The sequence below is a fragment of the Macaca mulatta genome, chromosome 15 (genome assembly GCF_049350105.2).
Source record: "Macaca mulatta isolate MMU2019108-1 chromosome 15, T2T-MMU8v2.0, whole genome shotgun sequence".
NCBI classification, from domain to species: Eukaryota; Metazoa; Chordata; class Mammalia; order Primates; family Cercopithecidae; genus Macaca; species Macaca mulatta.
This window is the reverse complement of record NC_133420.1, coordinates 100,184,136-100,202,237: the sequence shown is the minus strand read 5'-3', so window position 1 is coordinate 100,202,237 and position 18,102 is coordinate 100,184,136. Positions and strand designations below refer to the sequence as shown.

Below are 18,102 nucleotides of genomic sequence, written 5' to 3'. Positions count from 1 at the left end.
TGGGCGACAGAGCGAGACTCCATCTCAAAAAAAAAAAATTAGCCAGGTGTGGTGTGGGGGGCACTGTAATCCCAGCTACTCAGGAGGCTGAGGCAGGAGAATCGCTGGAATTCAGGAGGCAGAGGTTACAGTGAGGCGAGATCTTGCCACTGCATTCCAGCCTGGAGACAAGAGTGAAACTCTGTCTCAAAAAAAAAAAAGGAAAAAATTTTTTTATTATGGTAAAATACACATAACATAAAATTTACCATTCCAAAGTATACTACAGAGAAAACATTTTAAAGTAAGGGGGAATTTGTTTTTCATGGCATTTATAATACTGGCTTGTGTTTATTGTTTTGTTTTTTGAGACAGAGTCTCACTTGTCGCCCAGTCTGGAGTACAGTGGCACGATCTCGGCTCACTGCAACCACAGCCTCCTGGGTTCAAGCAATTTTCCTGCCTCAGCCTCTCAGGTAGCTGGGATTACAGGCACGTGCCACCACGGACGGCTAATTTTTGTATTTTTAGTAGAAACAGGGTTTCACCGTGTTGGCCAGGCTGGTCTCGAATTCCCGACCTCAAGTGATCCACCCACCTTGGCCTCCCAAAGTGCTAGGATGACAGGCGTGAGCCACCGCGCCTGGCCTAGGCTTGTGTTTATATTTATGGGTTGCTCACCAGCAGGAAAGATGGCAAATACTTTCTCATTTTACCCCTAAGACCAAGAAACCCAAGAAATACCCCTTCTGCACATTCTTATGAAGCCTGCATGTGCCTTTCAAATACCCAAAGGAGGCAAGCTCCTTTCTGGGTTGAGCTTGTGAAGGCAGCTTCACTCGGGCAGTCACAGGAAAAACTTCCAGTGGGAGGAAGAATGCAGCCTCTCACCAGTTCTGGACATACTCTTCTGTTTGCTAGACAAAGTGATATTGTGACATCTGTGCAAAACACTCTACTCCCTACACGATGAAGTAGAAAGAAAAGATGGTGTCGATTTTATTTGTACAGGCGGGAGGCACATTTCCCTTGTCCGAGGATCAGCAGGAAATGCAGGCAAAGGCTAAAGCTAGGCCATCTGGACATCCTACAAAGCAAGCAACGGGATTAGAGTCCAGCCCATACATGGTTTCTATTATTACTTCCAAAGATAAATAAATGGCTTACAAATCGAGAGGTGCTTGGTTATGCTTTTGGCTTCATATGCAAACTTTTCTACAGATATCAGCTCCAAAGAGAGCTTATTTCTTTTCTAAAAATGGCTTGCTTTTTAATTCAAGCAGTTTTCTGCATTTCTAAGGCATCTTGACTTTAACTTTCTCTATAATAATCTAGGGAGTTTTGTCATGTATACAAACCCCCAATAACAATCAGTTGTTTCTAAAATACACTATTATTGAATAGGGCCTCTAAACTAAGAGAACACTTGGCAGAAAGAAATCAAATATATTCTTGGATTTCAATAGTATTGACAGATAATGTAAAATTGTCAGGTAACATGAGTTAAAGCTGAAAAACTTTACAGATTTCAAAAGGAAGATTCATAGGTGGCTGAGTATTTTATTTTAGTATTTGGGTATCAATTCTTTTTATTCTATCTTTCTTCATTTGTGGCTATACTGAAACAGAGTTAGCACTGGAAAATATTTCCTGAGCACCTACCATGTGCTGGGCAATGGGCAAATATGCACATGTATAAGTCATCCACTCTCTGTTTCAATGAACTTGCAACACTCAGTCAATTGTCGGTTGGTAGCTGTTCGTTTTGGCCAATCATGCAACTGTACAGTTTGCAGAATAGAAGCCCAAGCACATCCTTGCTTGCAGACAGCAAGAAAAAGTATTACAGAGGGTTGCTGGGCATGGTGGCTCATGCCTGTAATCCCAGCACTTTGGGAGGCCGAGGCGGGTGGATCACTTGGGGTCAAGAGTTCGAGACTAGCCTGGCCAACATGGTAAAACTGCGTCTCTACTGAAAATATAAAAATTAGCCAGGCATGGTGGAATCTGTAGTCCCAGCTACTTGGGAGGTGGAGACAGGAGAATTGCTTGAATCCGGAAGGCAGAGATTACAGTGAACCAAGATCCTGCCACTGCACTCCAGCGTCCTGGGTGACACAGTGTGACTCCATCTCAAAAAAAAAAAAAAAAAAAAAAAAGTATTACAGAGGGGGAAGCACGAGAAGAATGAATGAATTTCTTGAGGTTTTAAATACTGGATTATAACCTGACTTCCAATTGTGGCTTTTTTTTTTTTTTTTTTTTTTTTGGAGAGGGAGTCTTGCTCTGTTGCCCAGGCTGGAGTGCAGTGACGTGATCTTGGCTCACTGCAACGTCTGCCTCCCAGGTTCAAGCAATTATCCCTGTCTTAGCCTCCAAAGTAGCTGGGATTACAAGAGCCCGCCACCACTCCCGGTCAATTTTTGTACTTTTAGAGATGGGGTTTCACCATGTTGGTGAGGCTGGCCTCGAACTCCGGACCTCAGGTGATCTGCCCACCTCAGTCTCCCAAAGTACTGGGATTACAGACGTAAGCAACTGTTCCCAGCCTCAGTTGTGTTTTAAAATGCAAAAGCAGCTGTTCCTAAAAACTATGCAGTATTACATGTATGTTGTAGTAATCAGAATACTTCTTGAAAAGAATGAATGAGACAGAGTTCTTGGGAAAAAAAAAATCAGCCTCACTATCTAGTCAACCAGGCCAACAGAAATTTCTGGTTAAAATGCTCCTAGGACAACTTCTTTCCATAGAAGCTCAGCCAATAACCTACTCTCCTACTGCTGGATATCTTTAACAGCTGCTGAGAGGGGAGGTATTGGGACTAAAAGCCATCAGGAAGATCAGAAAGTGCAAGATTAATCAGGAGGGGTGAACTGGCCCCAGGTCAGAAGCAGAGCAGGTCAAAACTCCTGGGCTTATCAATGGTGAGGTCACACCTGTGAATAGCCACTGCACTCCTGCCTGAGCAATACAGCGAGAGTCTCTCCCTATTTTTTTTTTTTTCTTTAAAGAAAGAGGCCGGGTGCAGTGGTTCACACCTGTAATCCCAGCACTTTGGGAGGCCGAGGCAGGCAGATCACACTGTGAAACCCTGTCTCTACCAAAAATACAAAAAATTAGCCGGGTGTGGTGACACGCACCTGTAATCTCAGCTATTCAGGAGGCTGAGGCAGGAGAATCACTTGAACCTGGGAGGCAGAAGTTGCAGTGAGCTGAGATTGCCCTGCCGCACTCCAGCCTGGGTGACAGACCGAGACTCCGTCTCAAAAAAATAAAAATAAATAAATAAATAGAAAGAAAGGGCCAGGCGTGGTGGCTCATGCCTGTAATCCCAGCACTTTGGGAGGCCAAGGTGGGCAGATCACCTGAGGTCAGGAGTTCGAAACCACCCTGACCAACATGGAGAAACTCCATCTCCACTAAAACTACAAAATTAGCTAGGCATGGTGGCGCATGTCTGTAATCCCAGCTACTCGGGAGGCTGAGGCAGGAGACTCTCTGGAACCCGGGAGGCGGAGGTTGCCATAAGCCGAGATCGCACCATTGCACTCCAGTCTGGGCAGCAAGAGCGAAACTCTGTCTCAAAAAAAAAAAAAAAAAAGAGAGAGAGATCAGTGAAATAATATTTCATCCCTGTGTATTCACAGAACTCGGAGTATTATAGGTATAAGGAAGATCTTGTTTGTCCTCTGATCCAATGCTATTTCATCCAGCTTAAGGAAATGTTCTCTCTCTCAAAAAAAAAAGGCACGTTCAACTTCCCTTATTAAGGGCCACTTTGTAATAACTTGACTTCTGTTTGGTTTGATTTGGGGAAATGAGGAGAGGCAGAGATCTATTTAGGTCTATTTAGGGTACTTATTCCAATTGCTAGAAGAGGTTATCTCCGAACAAAAATTAATAATCTAGCAATCAACTTGTACATCTGAATCATGTGAGCTTGTTTAGGGCGAATCTCTTTATGAAAGACCCTGAGGCAGAAACTAAGAACATCCCGTTTCTGTCTGAGAGCCAGACCCTTGATCAGGATGACTCCAATGAGGCTGAGTTTCCCACTTGTAAAATTCGAACACTAAACTAGAATTTAGGAATGGCAAATATATAGGTCACAGGTTGCATCTCCCCTATTCCCTAATCATAGGTTCAGAACAAACATCCCTAATCAGTTGCGATATTCCTTTCCCTCTAAGCCCGGGTTTGGCCTCAGGGTCCTCCTAGCTAGATACTCCAAGCACTAACCATCAGCTGGCACCTGCCTTCCACATGAAACCTGTTTGCCATCGCTGGCAAAGGTCCTCCCAGTTCCAAACTTCTGTCATTCTGAGACTAAGGTCTAGGCTACAGCATGCCCAATCTCGAGAGACTACTTGGAGAATCACAATGTAGTCATTACAATGTTTTCCACAGCCCTGGCTGAACAGCATTAACCTATGTGGACGCTGATCGAGTCTCTATATACTCCCTGCCCGCTCCATGCATATACATACTTCCATTTACTTTCAAGACAATAACAGTAGAATAATAATAAGATAATTTAAAATGTTGCCTCAGAATTCCATTCTAAAGCATCCTTAAGATTTCCCAAAGAAATATTTATTTTTCTTCTAATAAAATGCATCCTTTTACAGATGGGAAGAAAATCTATCTAAATCAAATGTCTCACCAGTGGCACTATTGACACTGTGGGCTGGATAATTCTTTGTTGCAGGGGGCTGTCCTGTGCATTGTGGATGTCGGGCAGTATCCCCAGACTCTACCAAATAGATGCCAATAGCAACCCCTGGACTATAACGACAAAAAAATGCCCCCAGACATTGACAACTGTCCCCTGGGGAGCCAAATTCCCTATTTCCGCCTCCCCATAGACAGCCACTGACCTAAATTATTCTAGTAGTTCTCGTGGGGAGATAGAACAAAGAGTAATTTTCCCCCTTATTTTTCTGTATTTTCTAAATCTTCTATAATGAATGTACATTGTTCATATGATAAAAAATAAGCTAGTGACAGTCTAATTATTGAAAAGAAATATTTGCTACACAGATGCAAGTTGATCAGTACATGCTACTGTGTGACTCATTCAGTTTAAAAATTAAATTCAGATCCTAAAAATACTGTCTACCATACAGGCACCGTAAATTCAACTTGTCTTTAATGTGTAAAAAGCACAAAAGAAAGACTTCAGAGAAGGAAGTTAGAACTAAGGCTTGTAGCTATGCATAAAGAACTTCTAAACCTTTCTGCATCATGGTAAATCAGCGGGACTGCAGAAAGAGAGGTCCAATGAAAAACTGCTGTTTCAAGCAAAGTACTTCCCCGAAACATAGTCTGCACATACACTTGAATCAGAAAAACACTTGTATTGTTGAAAAACATTATAGTAATAAGGCATATTTTCTTCGTTCTTAAGAATTGCTACCTTTGTAAACCATGTAAAAAAAAACTTTCAAAATCAGAAAATTAAATATCTAGATTGTAAAAATGGGCTCTAGACACACCCATTATTCATCTAATTGGGTATTAGAATACTATCCCACAATTTCATTCCTATTTTTAAATCAGTCTAGGAGTTCCATCTCCACCAAGAAAAACAAGTTCTTAATGAAGAACTCATTTATTATCTCCACAAGACAGAGGACCCTTTTTTCTATCTGGGTCCCCAAAACAGCCAAAAAGTATTTACATCTATAGCGAGAAGCTTCCAGCTTCCACTGCTTACCCAGGTTGTTGCCAAAGGTTCACGTGTCTTCTGCTCTCAGGTAGAAGTTCTCTTTTGTTAAGTGGGGTAATACCAACTGCTGCTTCCAGAATACCGATATATTTCTTATACCTCATCTTGTCTCTCTCGATACAAGGTCCTGTAAATTTCAGTCACTGTTCACCTGAAGCAACTGAACTAATCTTTACTGGAAGCTGCTGTTCCTTTGGATGTTCTCTATGTAGCCCTAGCTAGATCTATTAAACACAACGGTGGTGATGGGGGGCAGACCACAAATAAAGAGAATGTCTTTCAGATTTCCCTGCAATGGCAGCATTATACAAGGCTACATAATTCTGAATAAAGCACTAATGAAAATGATTTGCAGGAATGACTGCGGTTTTAAACACGGCGATCTAATGTACACTCCAATTAATCCGCACATAAATCTTTGAGGCCGCTAATCCTTCAAGAACTAATGGCTCATGAGGTGATTTATCTCAAGGTCTGGTAATAATTGGTCCAAAAAGCCTGCCTGCTGCTGGATGAACTAAAATCAGAAGCAGATTTGCTCTTTCTACAAATATATCTCTCTCTAAAAGACCGTGCTTTGACAAATGAGGGAGGAATTCCAGTTGTCATTTTATAGCAATGCATTTCTAAATACTATAAACTCCTTGCTTGGGTCAATAGCAAAGATTAACTAAGAAATAATTTGGTGGGGTTTTTTGTTTGTTCGTTTGTTTTTTTGAGACAAAGTCTGGCTCTGTCGCCCAGGCTGGAGTTCTGTGGCGCAATCTCGGCTCACTGCAACCTCCGCCTCCCGGGTTCACATCATTCTCCTGCCTCAGCCTCTCGAGTAGCTGGGACTACAGGCGCCCGCCACCACGCCCGGCTAATTTTTTGTATTTTTAGTAGAAACGGGGTTTCACCATGTTCGCCAGGATGGTCTCCATCTCCTGACCTTGTGATCCGCCCACCTCGGCCTCCCAAAGTGCTGGGATTACAGGCGTGAGCCACCGCGCCTGGCAATTTGGTGGGTTTTTAAAATTATTATTAAAAACATCTTTTTAAATACCTCTAGAACCCAACATGTGCAATCCCTGCCAGCATGAAAATATATTGATTGGAGAGGTTCAGAATCTACTTCATCTCCATTTTTTTAAAGTCTCCTCTTGCTTTTGAAGAGCTTCCTTACCCTTTGTCCATGGGTAAAGGTAGACCACCCATCATGGTGGCCCACTCAATGGACCATAGTACACATGATCCACATACCGGGTCAACCAGTCTTCCCTGGGATGAACATATGACTATAGGAGGGCAATGTCCTGTTTCCATTGGATTTGCTAACCAAGGCTGATAGGAAGTTAGAGCTCTTGATAGTAGTCATGTGCCCCGCCACATGGAGAGGGCTCTTTATATTATATTATATTATATTATATTATATTATATTATACCAAGAGAAATGTCATGACATCACGTGAGCTTCTGGATCTAGCTATGCCGGAGGCCACTGTCACCCTAGGAGATTCCAGTTATCGTTTTATGAAAGCTAATAAATTGACTTTTGTGAAATTTAATTTTAGTTGAGTTTCTGTCACTCTGAGAGTTCTGACTTACATAGCTCCTTCCTCACCAACTTCTTCAAGCTTTTTTTTTTTTTTTTCTATTTGATGTGCTATGGTAACATACAAGAGTCATGCAGCTCTTTGTCTAAACAAACCCATACATAAAGGGAAGCAAAATAGAAGGGGAGCCATTATGTTATGTTAACTGTGATTAACCTACATGTCCAAAGTGAGTGTTCCAAACCCTTCCCCATCCCCCTAAATCTTAAACCCTACTTCTATAGGTTCTCTTTCCTCATTAGCAAGTTTCTTTTCATCTAAATGACCTAAATCTCCAAAGTGAGGTGCACGTACCAACAATCTTTGGGATGTGGGAAGAAAGTATTAAGCCATCTGTTTCTTCTTTTCTTCTCTCATGTTTTAAAAATTTGAGTGTTGCTGGGCATGGTGGCTCACATCTGTAATCCTAGCACTTTCGGAGACTGAGGAAGGAGGATCACTTGAGCCCACAAGTTCGAGGCTGCAGTAAGCTATAATCGTGTCATTTTATTTCAGCCTGGGTGACAGAGAGAGAATCTGTCTCAAAAAAAAAACAAAAAAAAACGAATGTTTGTGTTTTAAATATTCATAATATTTACCTTGAGAACTAATATATTTTAAATTGTAATAAGGTACATTATTTACAAACTGATATATTCATGTATATGGTAGAGTGTACTTAAAAATCTGACAGAGTATATTAAAGTTTGGTGACTTTAAATCACCCTTCAACTACTCCCTAAGCCTCAATTTCCCTGTTTATGAGAGGACTGAAGAGATGAAGGCGAAGTTTTCTTCCAAAAACAACAAAAGACCAAGAGCTCCCACTTCACTTGGCCTGATTATGCAATTAATATAATCTGACCACAATAAAATAAAAAACAAGGGCTAAACCATTTGGTCTTGGAATATTTCATTTCCATAGTATTCATGAATATTACTCCCACTGGTTGTTCTGCAAACAATTAGTACCAGTTAGTCCCAGGAATTCTTTTATAGGCTGAACTTGGTTGGCTACAGCTGCCACCTCTCAGTAAAGGTCCCATACAGCCCTCATTTAATCATACAGGAAGATGTAATTACACTCACACAACAGTCATTGTTCTAACAAATTGTATTTCTGATGACGCATGATAAAAATTACTATACAGTACTCTCAAATAAGAAACAAAGCCTGAGCTAACAACAAGAAAAAATCAACTTAAACTTGTTACCCATTGGAAGCCGTTCTCCTGCAGTGAAAAGTGACATGATATTTTGCAAATGGGATGTTTTAAAGTTTCATTTTATTGCAATTTTTGGTGCGCTTAACATGCAGCTCTTACAGTGATTCTTATCTATGATGATTTCATATAAAATTAAAATTGTCTCTTTCATCAGGAAAATAATTCTGCCTTAGTAAATATTAGAATTTGATTTTCTTCCATAAATTAGACTGTTCAACTTGCTAATTTATTTATTCATTTTTTAAAATTGTCATCTTTGTGTGGAATCTCTCATAATTGTACATAAGGTTAATAACACAGGAAATAATATATCTAACCAAAATGCCCCTTCCAGATATGACACTTTCTTTATAATTCTAGAAATTATTTAGAAATATGCATATATTGGGTTAATTCCCTTAGCATTCTAGAAATTGTTTATAACTGCAACTATTAACTAAAAATCATTTATCTAATTAAAAAATGTTTTTAAATATACATGATCCAAAAAAAGCTTTTAAGTCAGGATGCTCAGGTTTTCTTTCTGGATGATTAAAATTGAATATAAAACTTCACAGATCAGACTGACATTTCCTTTGAACGAATATTTCTACTTTATTTCTTCTGGAGAAAGACAGTGGCCATGCTTCTTCACTGGGTGTTTTAACAGTTACTGTGCTTTGGAAGTATAAAAATGGAAATGAACTAATGCCCTGTACAGTCTGTTTTATAGGGTGTGGTCTGCTTTTCAGGAGCTGGAAAGAGCTTTAACTAAAAGTAGAAGAGTTAGGGAAACAGCAATTTTTTTGTTTTTGCTTTTTTAGCTCTACTGAAAAAAGCATTGCATTTCTCTCCTCCTTAATATGTTCGTAAATAATATCTTTACATATTTGCTACTCAGATGCCCCACCAATACACTGTAAGAAGAGCAGATTACATGATATAAAATAATTACCAAAGAGTTAATAAAGCTTAGTGTGGCTCTTCTAGACTCACCCCGCTCAGCCCAAACTAGCCATCTCTCCTCAGAGTCATTCATCCTCAGAACATATTCACTACTAGGTTTAAACTATTACCTTCAACTGGAAGTCATCAAATCTATCACTCCAATCCTGTCCTCTGGCACAACGCAGTGTCTATTGGAAATAACCGATGTGCCCAACCCCAGCTGCAGTGCCCCTCGCCTTTTCCTGCTTCTGCGCATCCACCTCCTGGTTCACCCAGCATGAGACCTCGAAGACACCCTCACCCATTCCTGTGTGTCCCCAGTCATACCAACCCCATGACACAGGGGAAAGACTTGGTTTGAATCCCACCTCTACTGTTTAAGACGTCGTGACTGTGAACAAGTTACTGACCTTTCTGAACCTCTGTTCCATCATTCATACAGCTAGACTAAGACCACAAGGGCTTGTTTTAAATAATAAATGCAACCGGGCACGGTGGCTCACGCCTGTAATCCCAGCACTGTGGCAGGCCGAGGTGGGTGGATCACATGAGGCCAGGAGTTCAAGACCTGCCTGGCCAACATGGTGGAACGCTGTCTGTACTCAAAACACAAAAATTAGCAGGGCATGGTGGTGGGCACCTGTAATCCCAGCTACTCGGGAGGCTGAGGCATAAGAATCGCTTGACCCCAGGAGGTGGAGGTTGCAGTGAGCCAAGATCATGACACTGCACTCCAGCCTAAGTGACAGAGTGAGACTCTATCTCAAAATAAATGAATAAATAATGCCATAATGTATATACATTCGGTGGATAGCATCCCTCCCTCCCTTCCTCTCTCCCATCTGTCCTTCTTTTTCCATTCCTAATGCCTCTTCAAGAAGAGTGATCCTTGTGGGAAAAACAGTGAGACTGAAAGACAGGCTGTCTGGAGGGTACAGGGACCCCAGGGCTGGAGTGAGCGGTGGAAAACACCACAAAGAAAGGAAAGCAGGCTCCTGAGTCCTGCTGTGGGAAGCAGAGGAAAGGGGCCTGGCTCTGGTGGGCCAGCTGGGGAGGCCCTCCCTTGTGCTTGTGATTCGTCCTAGATTTTTAACCCCTGCTACTGAATAGTTAAAGCCGAAATTAAAATCACTTAATCGAATGCCCTTCCCAAACAACTTGCATATATATAACAATTCATGGATTCTTTGAGTACTCTCAGTCCTAAGAAATAAAAACTTTAAGGCTGGGTGCAGTGGCTCACACCTGTAATCCCAGCACTTTGGGAGGCTGAGGCAGGCGGATCACCTGAGGTTAGGAGTTCGAGACTAGCCTGGCCAACACATAGTGAAACCCCATCTCTACTAAAAAAAAAAAATACAAAAATTAGCTGGGTGTGGTGGTACACACCTGTAGTCCCAGCTACTTGAGAAGCTAAGGCAGGAGAATCGCTTGAGCCTGGGAGGCGAAGGTGGCAGTAAGCCGAGATGGCACCACTGCATTCCAGCCTGGGCGACAGCGAGACTCTGTCTCTCAAAAAAACAAAAAGAAATAAAAAAACTTTGAACTCCTTATGTGAGGGAACACCACTCCCTATTACTGTTGGTAGAAATTGATCTTATGCTGTTTCTGCTATGAGCAGAAACTCTATGAGCCTAGAGTTGTAGGATTCTAGCAGTTCCCTTGCCTGGGAACACATGAGCAAGGAGGTGTTGCACAGAATTCAGAATCTTGGCAGGAGCTGGTTTAAGACAAGTGTGGCTTGACCATTCATTGGGTGAGGGTAATATCAGTCATCTCTGCTCTGGAATTTTAGGGAAGGAACACCCCTCACATCAGAATTGGGAACTTGGTAGTGACTACACTGGGTATGATGTGTTGGGATACAGCAGTCGGCTGACAGCAGCTGAAGAGAGTAGTTCACGTGATCCCAGGCTGCACCTGCTGATACACCCATCCCACTCTGTAGCATGAACTGGGAGACCATACTGCCTGGGAATGAAGTCTGGCTCCATCACTGACTAGCTGTGTGACTTCGGAAGAGTCAATATCTCTGCCTCAGTTTTCTGTAAAGCGGGGCTAATAACAATGCCTACCTCATAGAGTTGTTTTTAAAATTACACCAGTTATTACATGGAAAGCATTTAGCACATGTAACATCCAGCACATAATATACACCGTGTAAGTGTATTTTAATTTCCTTGCTGACTAGTTGTGGCTTCATTTCTTCCAGAAAGCTTTCTTTGGTTGAATCCCCAGACTGGGTTGGCTGTTCCCATTCTGCCTTCTCACATACTTTGGGCTTCATCTATTAAAACTGGAACCACAATGACTTAAAATGTGTTTAAGCACGTGCGGAGGAAAGGGTGGGCACTCTGAGGCCATGGAAGATTAAGCAGAGGAAAGAAGGAGGCCGGGGCAGCTCTGAGAGTGTTTGAGTTCCCTACTGATCTAAGCCTGCCCCCAACGCTCTTGGCAGCGGTCGCCTACTTGCTCTAGACAAAGGTTTGACTCCAGGCAGAAGCCTGCCCAGTGACCACAGTGTTGTGCCCCAGCTGGCCAGAAAGGCCTCAGGGGACTCTGTGGCAGTATAGGGCCCTGTGGAGAAACTTTGTCCTGCTACAGAGCTGTTGCTCTTGGTAAACCCAGGAGACACTGCCAAGTTCGAGACAGAAGGACCTGGCTACGGGAGACCTGGTCTCACTCTCGCTGCTCATCAATGGGAGATAGTAGCTGTGCCATGAGCTGCTGCATTAATAGCTCTCTTGATTTTAGGTAGAATTTCTTATTCTGCTTGAATTAGTTTCCTGGGGCTGCCACAACAAAATACCACAGACTGGGTGGCTTCAACAACAGAAATTCATTATCTCATGCTTGCAAATCTAAGACCAAGGTGCTGGGAGGGTGGGTCCTGCGAGGTCTGTGAGGGAAGGAGCTGCTCCAGGTCACTCTCTCTAGCTTGCAAAGGCCCATCTTTTCTCTATGTCTCCACATCACCCTCCCTCTGTATGTGTCTGTGTCCAAATTTCCTCCTCTTATAAGCACAGATTGGATTAGGGCCCACCTTAATGATCTCATTGTAGCTTGATTACCTCTATAAACACCGCATCTCCAAATAAAGGCACATTCTGAGGAACTGGGGGTTGGGACTTGAACATATAAATTTTGGAGGTGGGAAATACAATTCAACCCATAACACTGACTAAAGTAAAAGATTTTATTTATTTGTTTGGTTGTTCTTTTGAGATGAAGTCTCACTCTATCACCCAGGTTGGAGTGCAGTGGCTCAATCTCAGCTCACTGCAACCTCCGCCTCCAGGGTTCAAGCAATTCTCCCACCTCAGCCTCCCCAGCAGCTGGGATTACAGGTGCGAGCCACCACGCTCAGCTAATTTTTTTGTATTTTTAGTAGAAGCGGAGTTTTACCATGTTGGCCAGACTGGTCTCGAACTCCTGACCTCAGGTGATCTGCCCACCTTGGCCTCCCAAAATGCTGGGATTATAGGCCTGAGCCACTGCACCCAGCCCCCCCCCTTTTTTTTTTTGAGATGGAGTCTCGCTGTGTCACCCAGGCTGGAGTGCAGTGGTGTGATCTCGGCTCACTACAACCTCCGCCTCCCAGGTTCAAGCGATTCTCCTGCCTCAGTCTCCCAGGTAGCTGGGATTACAGGCATGTGCCACCACGCCCAGCTAATTTTGTATTTTGAGTAGAGATGGGGTTTCTCCATGTTGGTGAGGCTGATCTCAAACTCCCGACCTCAGGTGATCTTCCCACCTTGGCCTCCCAAAGTGCTGGGACTAGAGGCATGAGCCACCACGCCCAGCCGCAGGGCTGCCTGGCTAATTTTTGTATTTTTAGTAGAGAAGGGGGTTTGCTGTGTTGGTCAGGCTGGTCTCGAACTCCGGACCTCAAGTTACCTGCCACCTCAGCCTCCCAAAGTTCTGGGATTACAGGCATAAACCATGGTCCCTGGCCTTTTTGTTTGTTTGTTTGTTTGTTTGTTTGTTTGTTTGTTTGTTTGTTTTTGTTTTAGTAAAGTTCTCATACAGTTTTGTCCTGTGATGGAAAAAGGTGAAAGCCCAGAAGTTCCTGATGGCCTGGATCTGTCCAGCCCTGTGATTGGGCCCATCATATACTTTATAGCAAACCAGCTGGGAAAAGAAAATCCTCCACCCTCAAGATGAGCCAATGTCTGATATGTGGGAACAATCTAGGCTCTGGCAGCAGAAGCCAAATCCATCCAGACTCAAGAGGAGAAGCTAAAACCCACTTACAACTATTGTGAGCAAACAAGAAAGACATGGGACCTCCAGACAGTACAGAGGGTCTGGGTATGGAACGGGTGGAATGTTGGTTCAAGATGAGAGAACTGGCAGTTCCTCTTGGAGAAGAGAATAGGGCTGATAAGTTGGAACCAGGGGATGGAGACCCTGCTGATGACAGGCAGAACGATGAGGATGGAAAGTGATTGATGTTCCAAAGTCAAGCATGCCTCTGACCAACCACGTGGGACAGAAAAATCAATTCTATACTAACCCTGGGGAAGAACAGAACAGAAAGGCAGACCCAAAGGGGCATCTTAAAGATGTCCAGATTGAGCAGCCCAAAGTCTTCCGGAGAGAGGAAATGAAATGACTGCGCATTGTCATGAGAAAGAAATGGAGCCTGCTGGGATATTACCCATCAAAGTAGAGGAAGAGGAGGAAAGATTTGAAGCAAATGACAAGATGAGCTGTGACCAGGACATCTGGGGACCTACAGAAAGCGATTCAAAGACCTTGAAGAAAGTTGGAAAGTCTCTTTCTTCTTCTCAAGGCCAGATTCTGTCCCTTGAAAAAAAAAGCTCAGCTGAGTACCGTGGCTCATGCTCGTATTCCCAGCACTTTGGGAGGCCGAAGCGTATCACTTGAGCCCAGGAGTTCGAGACTAGCCTGGGCAACATGACAAAACTCCATCTCAACAAAAAAATACAAAAATTAGCTGGGCCTGGTGGTGCACATCTGTGGTTCCAGCTACTCAGGAGGCTGAGATGAGAGGATCGTTTGAGCCTGGGAGGCAGATGTTGCAGTGAGCTGTGATCGCACCACTGCACAGACCATCCAGCCTGGGCAACAGAGCAAAACCCTGTCAAGAAAGAAAGAGAGAGAGAGAGAGAGGGAAGGAGGGAAGGAGGGAAGGAAGGAAGGAAGGAAGGAGGGAGGGAGGGAGGGAAGGAAGGAAGGAAGGAAGGAAGGAAGGAAGGAAGGAAGGAAGGAAGGAAGGAAGGAAAAAAAGAAAAAGAAAAAGAAAGAGGAAGGAAGGAAGGAGGGAAGGAAGGAAGGAAAAAAAGAAGCTCATGATCATTGGTTGAAGAGTGTGGGCAGCTGGACAAAACCTCTGCTCATGACGGGAGGCTGCAGACCTGAGACAGAGAATAACCAAAAGAACAGTGAAACTCGAGCCACATAATTCAGGGATCAGGCAGAGCTAAGGAACCTGCCCTGGATCGCACAGCTCCTACAAAGCAGGGCTGACTCTTTCCACTCTGCTCAGTGCCTTCTGGAAGTGGATCCTCTAGCATCTGATGACACACACAGAGCACTGCTCTGAGCAGTGGGTGTTGCTTCCTTAGAGACAGGAGGGTCCCAACCTCTTCCCTCTCCTCCTGCTCTTTCCCGAATCTGTTTTCCAGTGAATCCAAATGTGGAGTTCATGACAAGAGGATATCCTCTTCCTTCTCCTTCTCCAGGAAGCCTGAGTGAACACCCCCTACCACCATCACCAGGCTTCTCACCAAGGGGTCACTGTCCTCCTCATCCTCTCCCTCTCCATCATGGGCTGAGTTTTTCCCCAGACACCCCCATCCAGGAAATGGATGTGAGTTTCCTCCTGCATTCACTGAGCTTGCACATGACCCTAGTAGTCAAGATCCAGAAACACTGCAAAGTCTTTAAGACATTTTGTTCTAAATTTTTCCTATAAAATATTTCCAAATCATCTACATTTATTTTTAGCTAAAAAAAACTTTTTTACATAAGTGGTTCTACATTTTCTAAAACTGTATTATGATTTGATTAGTATTATAAATTTTAGAATACCTTTTACCATCATTGAAGTTATTCTCATCATAGTATACACTCTACTAAAATGAATTGTACATTTTAACTCGATGACTCAGTTCATTGTTTATTTTTTTCAGCAGAGATGAGGTCTCACGATGTCACCCAGACTGGTCTCAAACTCCTGGTCTCAAGTGATCCTCCCGCTTTGGCCTCCCAAAGTGCTGGGATTATAGACATGAGCCACTGCACCCATTATTCTTAAAGAAACCTATTTTTTGTCTGCAGTTCAGCCACAAGACACATTTTGAAATTGCAAAACACTTTCCTCTGCTATTGGTTCTATGGACCACAGTTACAAGATAAAGACAAAAGTTTCTTGGTGGTATCAAATTTGAATTGACATCAAAAAATAATGTCTCTTTGAGCATTCTGAGATAGCCTAAAAGGTAGGTATGATGTCATAGTTATCCTTCTATCTCTAATATCTCTCCTCACTCAGGAACTAGCACTTGACAGATGTCCAGTAATATTAGAGTTTACTTCTTAAGAGTCAGGCACATATAATGATTAAGACCCTAGACTTGGCTGGGCGGGATGACTCATGCCTGTAATCTCAGCACTTTGGGAGGCTGAGGCGAATGGATCACGTGAGGCCAGGAGTTTGAGACCAGCCTGGCCAACATGGTAAAATACCATCTCTACTAAAAATGCAAAAATTAGGCCAAGCATGGTGGCTTACACCTGTAATCCCAGCACTTTGGGAAGCCGAGACAGGTGAATCACGACAAAAGATCGAGACCATCCTGGCCAACATGGTAAAACCCCATCTGTACCAAAAATATAAAAATTAACTGGGTGTGGTGGTGCAAGCCTATAGTCCCAGCTCCTCGGGAGGCTGAGGCAGGAGAATTGCTTGAACCCGGGAGGTGGAGGTTGCAGTGAGCCGAGATCGCACCCCTGCACTCCAGCCTGGCAAAAGAGTGAAACTCCGTCTCAAAAAAAAAAAAAAAAAAAATAGCTAGGTGTAGTGGCTCGTGCCTGTAATCCCAGCCACTCGGGGGCTGAGGCAGGAGAATCACTTGAATCCGGGAGGCAGAGGTTTCAGTGAGATGAGATCGTGTCACTGTACTCCAGCCTGGGTGACAGAGCAAGACTCTGCCTCAAAAAACAAACAACAACAACAACAACAACAAAAACCTAGACTCTAGAAGCAGACTGCCTGGTGAGAATCCAGGTTTACACTTAATTAGCAAATCACTTAAACTCTTCAGGGCCTGGGTTTCCTCATCTGTAAACTGGGGATAATAATGGCACGTACCTAGTGAGATTTGTTTGAGAATGAAATGTAATGACTATATGCAAAACACTTAGGTCCTGTCCCATCCAAAGTGCTATTAGAGTGCCAGCCATGATTATTTACTCAGCAAATAGTTATTGGCCTGGGTTGCTAAGAACTGAATGTTTGTATCTCACCAAAATTCATATGTTGAAGCCCTAACCTCCAGTGTGATGGTATTTCGAGATAGGACTTTTGGGAGGTAATTAGGTTTAGATGAGGTCATGAGGGTGGGAACCTCATGATGGGATTAGTGTCCTTACAACAAGAGGGAGAAGGAGAGAAACAGCTCTCTCTCTCTCTCTCTCTCTCTCTCTCTCTCTCTCTCTCTCCTCAATGCATCTAGGAAAGGCCATGTGAGCACATAGCAAGATGGTAGCTGTCTGCAAGCCAGGAAAAGGGCCCTCACCAAGAACCCAACCATGCTGGCACCTGGTATCAAACCTCATGTCTCCAGAGCGCTGAGAAACAAATGTCTGTTACTCAACCCACCTAGTCATTGGTACTTCATTATAGCAGCCCGAGCTGACTAAGGCACAGCTCAGACAGGTCTTTCAGGTTGCTGGGTCATACTTCCTCTATCGACCCTGGGTTTCTTGACCCCAGTTTGTCTTGCTTGAGTGGAGCACTTCAGCCTTCCAAGTGGACACTTAGATCTTGCTGCAGTCCTGCCCTCTGGCAGCTGAGGTGCTGGTGACCACTCTCCACCTCCTCTGGAGGACTCCTAGCTCTCCAGGTGTGCACCCCACAGGACCAGCCCTTCAGGCCTCCACCACCATCCACACTCCAGACAACAACCCCACATTGCCCAGGGTATCAACATTGCAACCTCCTATTTCTCCCTCTTCCCAGGAGAGACTGCCTGCACCTGCTGCAGGACTTGTGTCACTGCTCAGTCTCTAATGGTTATATTTATGTTTACCTGTTCACCATCTGCCTCCTCCAGACTGTAAGCTCTGCTCTGAGGGCAGAGACCTATTTTGCTGACATTGTATCCATTTCATGTTGGGTGTTCTAGTCCAACTCCATACTCATTCATTCATTCCCTCCACATCCCCTGAGCCAGTCCCTATCAAACACTCTGATTGACATTGGAGATTCAAATAATACCACATCATCCTTGCCCTCAAGAATCACCCAGTCTAATGGAGCAACAAGCAACTGTGACCCAGCATGCTGTAATATGGATGGGAGTGACCATGGAACCAGGGTAGGACAAAGGAGAGCATGAACAATCCTGTCCAAGGGGCTTGGTTTGGGAAAGAGAAAGAGATAAAAGAGAAAATACTTGAGTTGAGTCTTAATAATAG

The 18,102-nt window shown here is 43.6% G+C and overlaps 1 protein-coding gene across 4 annotated transcripts in view; it reads right to left on the bottom strand.

Annotated features, from left to right (window-relative positions):
* Positions 1–18,102, bottom strand: part of TJP2 (tight junction protein 2) — a 139,656-nt gene that overhangs the window by 109,418 nt on the left and 12,136 nt on the right. Inside the window, exon 1 of one of the 4 annotated variants that reach the window (XM_077966195.1) lies at positions 7,598–7,821. The exons of the other annotated variants lie outside the window; for them this stretch is intronic. The gene's annotated coding sequence lies outside the window, so the exon portion shown is untranslated. Of the gene's footprint in view, positions 1–7,597; positions 7,822–18,102 lie in introns of those variants that run through there. 4 annotated transcript variants of the gene reach the window in all.